The sequence below is a fragment of the Anopheles gambiae genome, chromosome 2 (genome assembly GCF_943734735.2).
Source record: "Anopheles gambiae chromosome 2, idAnoGambNW_F1_1, whole genome shotgun sequence".
NCBI classification, from domain to species: Eukaryota; Metazoa; Arthropoda; class Insecta; order Diptera; family Culicidae; genus Anopheles; species Anopheles gambiae.
In genome coordinates, this window is record NC_064601.1 from 69,530,130 (window position 1) to 69,538,538 (window position 8,409).

Consider the following 8,409-nt stretch of genomic DNA (forward strand, 5'->3'; position numbering starts at 1 on the left):
TCAAAAGGGATATTTTGTAATTATTCACTACAAAAAGGGTGGGAATTACAAAATACACAGAAATTAGAAAATCATACCACAAGCGCTACTTTTCATGACATTGCCAAACACATTTAAAGAACAATAATATGCCACACGTAGAAATAATTATAAATTGGTACGATACTTCCTGCGTTACGCGTTGCAGTTTGTTTTGACAAACAAATCCATTTCAGATCAATTTGGTAGCAATGTCTCGAGTCAACGAAAGAAGTCTCTAACAAGCTTGTATAATACCGATTTTGTTTCAGTTCGTGTAGCGCGATTTTGTTTGACACATTTCCGTTTGAATCAGATAATCGACACTATAGTGTGAAACTCTGTATAAACTTTGAACAATTTATGTGGCAAATCAATACAATTTGCTAAAAGAACTGTCCAATTTAGAAAACCGATTACAATGTACTTTCTCTTATTTAATACCTTTCCAATTAGAAACCCCTTTCTCATTTGGAAATGTTGTACAGTCCATTAATTGTTAGTACAGGCGTCCCCCGAGTTACGACCCCCTCGAGTTACGACGATTCGCAGATACGACGATTTTGATTTTGACAGTTAAAAGTTGTCATTGACAAGAAATTGATATATTTTTTTGAATATCTGGGCTGATAACCGTTATACACACATTTCCAAAGATCCCACAACTACCCTATCTTGAATACAGGCGGTCCCCGAGATACACGGTACCTCTTATACGCGGATTCGGAGATACGCGGTTTTCTAAATTTAACAATTCTTTGAGCAAATTGTACTGATTTGACACATCAATTTTAAATTGCCAAATAATTTCCGTTTTAATCGAATGTTAAAAACTATTTCAAATGGTTTAAAACTGTTATATTCAGTCAGAATCATATCAACTAATTCATAAAGTAACTATAACCTCCCCCTACTTGCAAAATTACACAAACATTACTAATATTTTAGCTGGAAACCACGAGATTCGACTTACGCGGTATTTTGTGGCCGTTTTCGGTCCCCATTAACCGTGTATCTCGGGGACCGCCTGTATCTATATTGTGTACGGTTTTTAAAATATAATTATTATATTATCAAGCATTATTTTAAATAAAATACACGATATCATAAACTTCAACTCTTCAACTTCGGTTATAAACTTAATATTCATAGATATTCAGCATACGACTTTTTCGACTTACGCCTTGCTTTGGGACATTTTTTCGGTCCCAAATACAGTCGTATCTCGGGGGACACCTGTACATTTTTGTACCTCTAATTTGGAAACACTCTGAAATCTGTACCCCGCTTATCAGTGTATGGTGTTGCATGGTCATTGAATGATGTATGCTGCAATCTGCAATCGTATTCGCAGTTTCCTGTAGCAACAGTCAAGGCTGCATACTGAATGTTCCTTCTCTTTCAAGTTTACAGAGTTTTCATAGCCAATTCGATATTGTTTCGTCGTGAATAGTTTTCGAATAAAGTTTCCTTTTCTTTCTTTGATTTTTGCTGCTAATATTTACCGAAGCCGTTGTAATAAATTGCTGATGAAAAGAGGGAAAAAGCCTTTTCGCCCTCTATTTATCAATTTAAGATCGATAGAGATGTGTACATAAATAATCGACCGTGCGCGGATGTGATCCGATCCGCAGTTCAAATCTGCAAGATTCGCGTAGCTGCTAGAACAGATATTTTAAACTTGTTATTGGTTTTCATCACGTCTGACTTTGGCATCATACAGGGTTTTCCAAGCCACTTCAATGTTGAAACTGAAAATTTCAACCACGTTAAACGAAAGCTGATGGCTGCACGGGTGATTTCAAGTCTGAAAAGCCAGTTCAATACAAAAAGTTTTGTTTTCAAAATCGTTATACGGACGTCACACGAAGCGTAAACTGTGGCGTAAACTGGATTTCAGCCATACAACCCTGAAATCTTTTGACAGGAAGTTTACGCTCTCCCATACAAATCAAGCGTAAACTTTTTGAGTTTACGCCTCGTGTGACGTCCATATTACACTATTTTTCAATATCGGTATAAGCCATTTCAATCTGTCAGTTTGGCGGGCTCTCGCCACAGTGGGGTAGAAGGAAATAAAATACGTCAAAATGTTCAACAATTTATATATTGATTTTCAATGTGCAGCATTTGTATTTTCTAATGCAAATACAATTTTAAAATTTACTGTAAACTGTTAATATTATTGTTGATAAGATGATTGCTAAACTATATTTGTTGTGACTAGTGTATTAACAAAATGCATAATGATGTAAAATTTGTCCATGTCATAATATTTGCTCATTGTTATGATTTTTCCCGGCATGTCAAAACATCGTATCCATAAAGTGCACCTTTTTTCACATGGTTGCCATTCCAAAGTGTTGAGGGAGCTTGTGTGGAGCAATATAATTACTATTTGGTTTCATTAAAACATATTAAAAATGGAAGAGTTACCGATTGAAATCAACAACAATAATGAGAGAAGTGACACTCTAGATACTACTGCAACTCAAGAACAATCATCTTTAATAATGCAGACGCAGAAAAAAACTAAATTCTAGACAACAAGTAACGCTGATCGCGAAAGAGTTATTAATGCGCATCAAAAAGGGTGTAGCCCAGCAATAATAGCGCAGACTTTAAATATCAACGTGTCGACGGTATACAGCATTATCAAAAAAATCAAAAATACTTATCAAGTCGAGGCGTCAAAACGAGGAGGTCAGCATGAGAAAAAAATTCGTATAGAATTAGGTAACAAAATTAGGGAATGGATTGATGAAGATGCTACAATATCTTTAAAAAAAAAATTCACAAAAAGTGCTGGAGAATTTCAACCTTCGAGTGAGTAAACCAACGATTGCTCGGGAAATCAAACATTTCCATTACTCACTTAAACGGATTCAAAAAATACCTGAGCGTCGAAACAATCTGAACACTATACAGGTACGAAAAGAGCACGCGACAAGTTTTTATGCTCTTCCCGGTCAAATATCAGACACAAATATAATATTTATTGACGAAGTGGGATTTTGCATTAGTATGCGTGCTAGTCGAGGTAGATCGGCATTAGGAAAGCCAGCAGTAACAGTGGTCCCGCAAATTCGAACGAAAGACATTTCGGTTTTTTGTGCAATGAATAGAAGAGGAATATTGCATTACGTGACAAAAGAGAGAGCAATTAACCGAGAATCCTTTTTGCAGTTTATTATCGATCTGAAAGCAAAATCAGCAGAAACCCTTACAGGAAACCTGATTTTTGTGATGGACAATGTCGCCTTTCACAAGTGTGTAGAGGTGAAACAGGCTCTTGAAGATGGAGGAGATGAAGTTCGTTATTTACTACCTTACTCCCCATTTTTAAATCCTATCGAAAATCTTTTCAGTAAATGGAAAGAAATAACTAAGCGTGCCAACGCAAATTGTGATGTAGAATTGTTGGAGGCCATAGAAGGAGGTGCTTCGTTGGTGACAGCAAGTGACTGTGAAGCATATGTACGGCATATGTGGTCGTATATTCCCCGATGCATGAATGAGGAGATTTATTAAAGTTTATTGTTGTGTTAATTAAAAACGAATTAAACAGCTATGATGTTTGCAATAAGTTTGCGACATACGACTTTTTCGACTAACGTCTTGCTTTGGGACATTTTTTCGGTCCCAAATACAGTCGTATCTCGGGGGACACCTGAACTCGGTATTTCCTAAATTTTTATTGTTTTGGAACCTTAAAGCGATCAAAGAATTGTTTGGGTGCAGTTTTTGAAATAAAAAGAAAAATTCAGAAATGATGCCATTGAACAAATGTCGTATCATTTTCATAGCCTTATACCAACGACACACGAAAAGTAAACTTGATAAGTTAACGCTTGATTTGTATGGGACAGATTGATCTTCCCATGAAGAGATTATTGAGTTGTATGGCTAAAATCCAGTTTATTCCAAAGTTTGCGCTTAGTGTGACGTCCGTATTACGGTGCATACGTCAAATGGGTACAATTTACTAGTGTTGGGAGAATTCCTAGAAAAATTCGATCGGATCGGATCCCGTTTGTAGGATTTGATTCCCTTAAAGATTCGTTTGCGATTGGGATTTGATTGCAATTCGATTGGGATAGGGATTCTTTTGCGATTTGATTGGGATTGAGATTAGTTTGGGATTCGTTTGGGATTCGATTGCGATTCTGATTGGGATGGGAATTGCGAATGCGATTGGGATTGGGATTCATTTGGGATTATGATTGGGATTGCGATTCGATTGGGATTGGGATTGTGATTCGGTTGGGAATCGGATTGCGATTCGGTAGGGAATCGGATAGCGATTGGGAATAGGATTGAAATTAGAGGTTGTCCCCGTAATACCGCGTCAAAATATAAGGGCATATGATGTGACTCGAGTGCTTGAGAAAAAGTATCAAAAATGCTCATTTTCTATTATGATCCGTGTTTGATAACTCGATTTGTCTCTGGTTTGATATATCTAACTGAACGAAGGTCATTTGCATTACCTGACAAACGGAGCCCGTTTTAAGTAAAACAGCTTTCCGTCAGGTTAAAGCTACGGAAATCGTTTTGTTTTACGGTTTATCTACTTAATACAAATATTTAAACCAGAAGAATTGCATGTAATTACATTCAAAAGGGATTTTGTTGTTTTTTTTTTACTTAAAAAGGGTGGGCTAGCTAAATGCACAGAAATTAGATAAACATAACGAAAGCGCTGGTTTGCATGACATTGCCAAAAACATTAAAAGAACAATGATACGCCACACGAATACATTATTATAAATTGGTACGATACTTCCTGCGTTTCGCGTTGCAGTTTGTTTTGACAAACAAAGCCATTTCAGATCAATTTGGTTGGTTTAAGAATTAACAGTCAGAAATGGATTAAAATTAACAGTCGTTAAAAATTAACCAGAGTCGTTAAAAATTGCTAGAATTTGGCATCGTGAACGCATTGAGTTCATTTGTTAATTTTAACGACTGGTCCTATGCCGCCGTTAAACAAACGACTGTCAAGAGCGTATGCGATACAAATTAACAGTCGTTTAATTATACTGCTCGAATTTTTTCCCCGTGTTTGCCTATATGGTATATCGAGCAGTCGTTAACTGTTTTGACAATCGTTTAATTTAACAGGAATGAACAACAAATGAACTCAGTTAAACCAAAATGTACTTTAAACGACTGTTAAAATGTGTTCATTTATTCGCGATGCCGGCTAATGTCTCGAGTCAACAAAAGAAGACTCTAACAAGCTTGTGTAATACCGATTTTGATTCAGTTCGGGTAGCGCGGTTTTGTTGGATACTTTTCCGTTTGAATCAGATAATCGACACTACCCAAATAGCCAGCTCGTACTTTATAGCTGATTTAGGGCTGTTTAACGAAAAATCGTTCCGATGTCGTACTTTGTGGCTGATTAAGAGATAGACGGTACTTTGCGGAACTATGGAGCTTTTTAACAGGCACATGGTACTCTTTGGAACTTTGCGGCTGATTAGCACTATGTGTAGGGCTCATGATGGAACTTTCAGGCTTGTTAAGAACGTGTACCGAACTTGGTGGAACTTCATAGCTTTTCAATGCATGACATCGGTACAAGGTGGGTCTTGTCAAAATGTCAAAGACAGACGCCGGTAATCATCTCATTGCTGCTGTACAAGTTAGATTAGTTCTTTGAAGAAGGGATTTTGAAGAAAGTGATTGTGAATTATCAGTAAATTGTGATACGTTTCATGTAATTTATGAATATTAAGGATTTAAAAATATACACATGTACACAAACAAAACAAATCCTGTTGTTTATTTCATCGATGACGCTTGCTTGAAAATAAAACGCAAAGAAAAATAATCCCCGGCACCGTAGCTTATGGAAGCTGCTTAGGCGCTATTTAGAAGGAGCGCCTGGAACTTTGATGCTGTTTATCTACTGCAAAAGGCGAATTAGAGCAGCGATCTTTAGCGTGCCAAAATGAGCTGCTTAAGCAATTCTGGCTATATGGGTATAGTCGACATATAGCAAAAGTTCGTGTAATGTAGCATTTAATGGGAAGTAATAGTCAGAAAATAAATTATTTGATTTGATATCGAATTAAGGTCCACGTATCTCAGAGACTACTTGTACTAATTATGATGTAAGTACAGTAGAACGTCGATTATCCGGGCACCTCGGGACCGGACGGTTGCCGGTTAATCGATTTGCACGGATCATCGTCCAAAAATTGTCAAATTCATATAAAAATTGTAAGATTCACTAGTTTTATGATTAATTCACATTGAAATAATCGAACAATCGTTAGTAGAATATTATTTTAATCAATGACTATAGGTTTAACAACTGTTCATAAACAAAAATGAATTTCGAAAATACCACTAGACACTACAGAGCTGCACAAAAAATTGATTGCCCACGTGACTATCGCTGCAAATTTTCGCCGTATGTTTGAATAGCTGTCACATTTATGCCCACGGTTAAGCCGCCCAACGGTTACTCCGCCCCCGGATAATCGACGTTCTACTGTACTAAAAAGTAAAATATTTACGTAAAACAAAATGACCCATTATTTCAGCTGTAACTAACCCCCCCGCCCCCGTCCCCCCACGATGCAAACTTGAAAAAAATGCTAGACCACATTGGGCTTGGGTTTCAAAGTTTCCAATCCCAACCAGAACTGGGATTCGAATATACGAAGCTCTTCTGAGATTCTTTTTTCCTAGCACTACAATTTAACGCAACAATTGAAAAATGTAAAATGAATTGCGGTTATAACAATCGTTAGAAGTCACTGAACACTAAACACTAAACAAATTTTCTACGCGAATGGTTACATTTCCTCATAAATAATTGTATAACATTATTTTTTTAACTGAAAAACTTATCATTCGAGTTGTGCGAAACTCCCAGTTACGCGAATGTCCCTGGAAGGCATCATTCGGGTAACTCGGGAAAAAAGTAGTTCAAGTACCAACCACCAATACCAGTTGGTGGTACTCTTGGAACGCATCACATAAAGTCTACCACTACTGTCTGTTAACCGGAGCCAGTTTGCAATTTCCCTTCGTATGCTTGCGCGTCCTGCCGATAAAAATTGACGATTCTGTCAATTGTTTCAATGTGCTGTTTGTCATGGACGTAAAATACGTACGGATTGACGACGCACGTAACACTTACCATTGTGGAATACGGCAAAACATGATTCGAAAAGGAGGTAGAGTTTTTTTGGCAGACATTTTTGTCGACGTTCCGAAGACTGCTCTGTGGGCTGTGGCTCATCACCATTTCGAGATGTCGCTCCTCTCGTTGCTTCTCTTCCGATAAGCAAAGACGTAGCAGTGAACAAGAGGCTGGGTCTTGGTGTAATTTCTTGCGGCTAGATGAAATCGATAAAGAATTTTTGATATTGTCACTGCCCGCGATCAATACGAGATGTCTCACTCTACCTAGATCCGGAAGCGTCAGTTTGTAGTTCTTGTTAATGCTTTGCACAAAGGGCTCATAGTCTGTATCGAAGGTGACCATCGGTTCGACAATTTCGCATTTGAACAGCTTTAACGGTTCTGATTCGAGAAATGTTTTCACCTCCTCGCCAAACGTCTACCAGGAGCGATCAATTCGAGTGGGCGGATCGCGATGGAATTGCTTCGACAGTGCGTATAATTCTTCTGGTCGATCTTTGCTTCGCTTTGGCTTTATCATACTGGTATCACCATTATACAGCTTAATTCTTTGACCGCTGGCCTGACGTCACAGTTTTTCGAGTGAGCACGTAGCGCACGGCAAAAGAGCGATGCGAACAACAATTTCTCGTGCGACTGTACTCACACTTTTGTTTCATTGCCATAAGCGGAGTAACACATGTCATTCTCGTTCTTTCTTTCCTACCTCATTCGTTGTCAAGAGAATCACTGAGCGTTTGATACAAAGCTAGATATCGCGCCGCTTTAAGTCTTAAGTGATGATTAAATGCATGGACAAATGGTTTGCTTACCTGTTCATGACACACTTCGGTGTACGTTAAAGAATTAAGCTGCGATGAAGCTCAAGTTCGTGTAATAAACGAAACAACGGGTTTCTATCGATCCAATCTTGTAATAGTTATCAATATCCCCAGAAAAGGCATATACATTCACCAACTATTCCATAATACAGGCAAATTGAAGGTTAAGGTTTAGGTTAAGTAAACACTTATTCGACAACACGATCATCAACATAACCGTTCAAATAGACATAGAGCGACAACGTCGCGCGCTATGACTTCTCGCGCAACAAAAAGAAGCTCAATTTTGCGAACAGAGCTAATCGTCTCGCTTGACATTTCTGCTTCATCCGAAATCCGAAACGAATGACAGGAGGGGATTCGATTGTGATACGTAGTTTTTTACGCACACTACGACACATCAACC

At 37.9% G+C, this 8,409-nt stretch overlaps 1 long non-coding RNA gene across 1 annotated transcript; it reads right to left on the minus strand.

Moving 5' to 3' along the window:
• Positions 1-5,782: 5,782 nt before the first annotated feature.
• On the minus strand, positions 5,783-8,189 carry LOC133391309 (uncharacterized). The gene is made up of 4 exons (XR_009764809.1): positions 7,995-8,189; positions 7,447-7,930; positions 7,178-7,376; positions 5,783-7,081 (listed from the first exon to the last, which is right to left on the minus strand). It is a non-coding gene; the product is annotated as an uncharacterized LOC133391309 (long non-coding RNA).
• Positions 8,190-8,409: the final 220 nt, after the last annotated feature.